General features: G+C 38.5%; 1 long non-coding RNA gene across 1 annotated transcript; it reads right to left on the bottom strand.

Moving 5' to 3' along the window:
- Positions 1–2447: 2447 nt before the first annotated feature.
- Positions 2448–2960, bottom strand: LOC148684233 (uncharacterized). Its single transcript, XR_015946329.1, has 2 exons — positions 2666–2960; positions 2448–2547 (listed from the first exon to the last, which is right to left on the bottom strand). It is a non-coding gene; the product is annotated as an uncharacterized LOC148684233 (long non-coding RNA).
- Positions 2961–5161: the final 2201 nt, after the last annotated feature.

The raw sequence follows: 5161 nt of genomic DNA, 5'->3' as shown, positions 1-5161 counted from the left end.
TTGTTCACTTTATTCTTTATTCAGACTCTTTTATTCCATATAGTAAAGTATGATCACCAGTACAATTGCTGCTGTTGCTATTTGTTGAACTAAAACACATTTTTGCCCGTTTTCTTTATACCTTTTCCCCATGAGACAGCAGTTTCAAAACACCCATCAAAATGTCCACTTGAACTTCAGAGCATGGGAAGTCACCCGAAAGATATATAATTTGGCACTGAATATTCGGCTTTTTTGATGGTATTGTAATTTGGAATGCTTTATTGTGGTTTTTATTGGATTGTTAAAATGGAATGTTTTAAAATATTTATAAAAAAACAAAAACAAAAAAATGTCCCTTTGACCTTTCTGGTTTCTCTGACTTTCCATCCTCCAGGACAATTTTAATCAACCATACTATAACTTTCCTTCAATTGTACTGGTTCGGATACCATCTAAACATTGCTTTACGCCATCCAAACTGAACCCATATTACCTTAGCTATTTGACAACCCAACAATTTTAAAGGTGGTGTATTTATTGCATTCAGAGAATACAACATTTTTGAAATGCAACTTTTAACCTCAGAATTCGAGCAGTTGTGCTCAGGCCAAAGAAGTGGATCAAAATATAAGACCGGGCACACACTGGACCTCCTCAGTCACATATCACTTCATCCCTTGTAGCTCCCCAAACCATCAAAGTCACTCCTAAATGCTGAAGCAGCCCCCATCATTGCACAGTGAGTGGTGTGGGCCGAAGTGTTTGGGTAAACACAGGCAATCTGGCCACCCACTGCTTGGCAAACTGTATAGATAATGAGAGGAAAGACAGTAACCCAATGCAATTAAAGGTGATATTGCACTGTGTATAGTTGTGTAGAACAGGTTTCAGCATATGCAGTTTGATATGTCATAGTGTGCTGAGGGATGAGTAAACGTCTTACTCCATACACAAAAACAACTATGTATGTGACTTGCATAGAAACACTTTAAACCATGGATTAGGAAAACTCTACCAACAGAACTGGATAGAAATTCGTAAAAGTGGTAAAAGTGCAAAGCAAAATAGAACCTAAACTTGAAGCGGGACTGCATCAGGAATGGAAAAGAAGCAGATTTCTTGGTCAACGTGGAAGAGTCTAAAATGTTCAAAGTTTAAAAATAAGGAGTTAGTGTCTAATGACAGATATTATATGATGAACATAATTTGGCATTTATTCAACAATAAATAGAAGGCTAGTTTACACCCTTGGTCTCCTCTGCCAGTTCATATATTATTTGCAAGTGATTAATGCTGATTAGATTGTTGGTTTTAAATGAATGTTGATATAAATTATAGGCCAGAGAGGCTGCCACAAATGGAGATTCCACAAGTCCCAGCCATGCTGGAAAGCAATTCAAATCATACCTTGCCTCTTCTCCATCCATCCAAAGCTCTTCTTACCAGCTCCAACCATGAAAGCTTCTCCAGTACTGTCATTGCCTTTGAATGGTGCCGACAGAGGGGTGATTTTGCCCTCATGCTGTAATGTCGCTCTGGCATTGACTTAGCTGTGATTCCTGTATTGCAAAGACTAGATGCCTTTTTGGATTCTCCCAACTCTAACCATGTTTTGTGCGTGAAACTCCTTTTGCACCCCTGGTAGAGAAATTACTACGGTAGTGACAGTTGAAATTTCTTCTTTTCTTGATCTGGGGAGCCAAACCTTCCTCACAAAATAATTTCCTTAAGAGGAGGATCCAAACATCTTTTGCTCAGCCCTTCAAAGAGTATGCTCAGGGATACTTAGCTTGCCCACTTCCCTCCCCAGAGGAACTTAACTGACTCTGAGCAGCCTCCCAGTTTACCATAAACACTGTTGGTGCATTTCATTCTTCCCTCGAGACCACTTCACAGCTTTAGCTATTAACCTTCCGTTGTGAAGAATCTTCAGCATTTCAAAGCATCATCTTTTGATCAGTCATCTTCTATATACACCAGCGGAAAGCATGATTGTGAATATCAAAGTTGACTCAAGTCAGGTACATCACCTGACATTAGCATCACATGACATCAGCAGAGGTATGCAACTTTCCCCCCAGTCACCAATCTCACCCACCTCTCTCTATGAGGTCAGCTAAAATAACATTGCTAGTTTGCTTTCTTGCTACCTTTCAAGGAAAATAAATCATTAAGTATACACTAAGTCAATTCTACTCATGGCCTGACAAATTTATCTCTGCCCTAAACATGGGAGCAATAACAGGAGATATCAATTACTCCAAAAGGCATCATTCTTTAACACTTGCTGGGTTTACATTGGTACAGATGATGTGATGGCGTCCTATCTTCCCAGCCAATGCTCAAGAGAGTGCCTTTCTTTTCTGATCCCCCTCCCCTGGGTTGTAAAACCAAGGCCCAGGCAAACACATTTCACATCCTGGCTGCAAAGTAGGTATTGATGTAAATCTCAGGCACTGAAAAGCTAAAGATCAATACTTCAGTTTTTATCAACGTAGGTAGAATTTTCTGCAGTATGAAGGGTTGGCTTTCTTCAAATCCACAGGAAGCCACGGCTGAGAACATCTAGGGGTGAGAGTGGGGAGTAAACCAGACAGTTTTGTGGGAAGAAAAGTTGAAAAAAAAACATGTAAGTTTTGTGTTGACATAATCCAGGTTAAATCCAAAGAAGAAAAATACTTACTTTTGTCAAACGAGAGGCTATTTTATCACTCAGAGAATGTCACGTCAATTGTAAAGCCATCAGCCTCCAGGCTTGTTGGTGATTGCTTCATATTTACTGTTAGTCCAGCAATGGAGATGGTACTTTTACAGTCTTTGGACAGACTAGAGAGTGTGACATTTAAAGTGTTGATTTTTGCAGCACTTATGTTAATTGTTGTAATTTTCCTGATGAACCACCATTCTGGTTGCCTGATGCAGCCAAGATAGTTTTGCATTTTCTATGCAGGCCTCCTTGCCATTTGGTCTGTGTAGTGTCAGCTTCGAGTGCTACTGAAAGCAGACAAAATTGCAAGCAAATTGCATCAGATTGCCAACATTGTGAAAAGGTAAATTGCTTGCAAATCTATTTAAACCACTGCCCTATTTTCATCAGCTTCAGTACTTGGTATTCATGATTGCTTAATTGGCGACCTTTCCTATTGTGTAGTGCTTTATGGTGTAATGGAAAGCGATCTTTACCAAACCAATTACCCTTTTTTTCTCAGCACTACATTATTGCTGTGATTGCAACTGCCAGTCCTTTGTAAATGAACTTTCTGATTTCAATGATGTTTTTAAAATGTAAGATAGAAAAAAGTGGCGTTCATATTGTGCGATGTTCTATTTTGAAGCCTCTTTGTAGTCACCATTGTCTGGGAAAATGGACTGAAGGGTTACACAGTACCTACAAATATCCATGTAACTATTATTAATATTATTATAATGTCTTCCTTTGTGCTGCAGCTCAATTAGGAAAGGATAGGAGAAATATTTTGTCACCCTGTCAAGTGCACAGGAAGTGCTTTTGAGGCTTCTTTTTGACACATACATTATCTCCACTAATAATACAAGATTCCTTTTCAAGGAGTGGGAATAAGTATACAGAATTCATGAAGTTCTTTTTTTAAATAAAAAATAGATTTTCCCATCATTAAAGAAATTAAATACACGTATTAGAATTCCACGATTTCCAAGTGTCAAATGACGCAGACCGAATAAAGTGTGATTTTGTGTATTTGGGAGGGGGGGTTTAAATGTTCCCTAGGTGTAAACGGTAGATGCTAACTTTGCCCCTCATAAATACAGAGAATGTTGAAAGGTACACGTATTATATTTATACATTCATGCACCATTATTAGCAGTTTGATTTCAAGCAATAAGTGTCCATTTGTTTTGAACATTTGAACTGATTTGATTCTGGTAAAAAGAAAAAAGAAAAAAAGCCCTCCTCTGTAAATTACTTCTCTCCCACATCTTTGCAACTAGAGAGTTTTTAGTTTTGTGTATTTGTTTACACAATTTCAGAAATTATATCATTACTCATAAGTGGCAATGCGGAAAAAGCTCTACAAGTAATTTACTCATGCTCTAACAGAGTAGGGAAGGTAGCAAATAGAGACATCATTATACCCCCTACAGACAGGAGTTCTACTGCCACAAACAAAACAAAACAAAAGTGAAAAGGTTTACTTTATTTATTTATTTTGGTCCTTGATTTGAACTAATGACTAAACCGGTCCTTTAACTAGACTTTCTTTTGAAGATTTGGGTCTTTTTGAGGTAACACAATAGTTTGTCCACAGTGGCAATTTTTCTTTTAAGACTATGGCTTCGTATACATTAGCGGCTTAAAATGCAACCAGGTCATTTCCTCCCCCTGCGTTTCAAGCCACATTTGCATGGCATTGTACACATCAGAGAGGGGGTATGAGGATGTCTTCACCAGACGTATCTGACCTGTTTTGCTTCCCTGGCCCAGCAACCCGCCCACTCCCGGAACTCCAATTCATGAAGCCGTCCTGTGCAATTGCATGTGCAATGGCTGCCTCAAATATAAACATCTGGCTTAAATTTGAAGTGAATGTGGCTTAAGTTTATTAGCTGACCTGAAGCTGGTTTGAGGGGGGAAAGGCATCAAGCAGCAGTATTTTTTAAGAAACTACAGAACTGATACAGATCGTTGGTCACATAACGTGTTTGTGCCTCCAAAAACCACTGGATGCTGAGTAAACGGTAATGTGGACATACCATGTGCTTGAAATCAGATGCATATTCTACAAGGGAAGGTACAATTTGAGGTAGTGACATTTGACACATACTGTAACCTCTGGATGCTTTATTTTGAAAATCACTTTTCATTCACCACTTTGCATACATGTAAAGCACAGAAAAGTGCCAGGAAAGCGCCGTTTACCTGGCAACTCAGCCAGATGGGTGGGGTGTAAATAATAAAATTATTATCATTATTATTTATTTATTTATTTATTTACAGTATTTACTACTACTACTACTTCTTAGATTAAGGAACATGTGCTCCTCATACAAGCAATGCTATTAACATTTATGCTGGCCACACATTTGAGACAAACATCACATAATAGGAAACAGGTTTTCAGGACTTGGTTTCTTATCAAAGGAGAGGTGGAAAGCAAGCATCAGAGCACAAAACATCAGTAAACAGAATGATAAAGGACCC

This window comes from Zootoca vivipara, chromosome 11 (genome assembly GCF_965207765.1).
Source record: "Zootoca vivipara chromosome 11, rZooViv2.hap1.1, whole genome shotgun sequence".
NCBI classification, from domain to species: Eukaryota; Metazoa; Chordata; class Lepidosauria; order Squamata; family Lacertidae; genus Zootoca; species Zootoca vivipara.
This window is presented reverse-complemented; position numbering and strand designations above follow the sequence as displayed.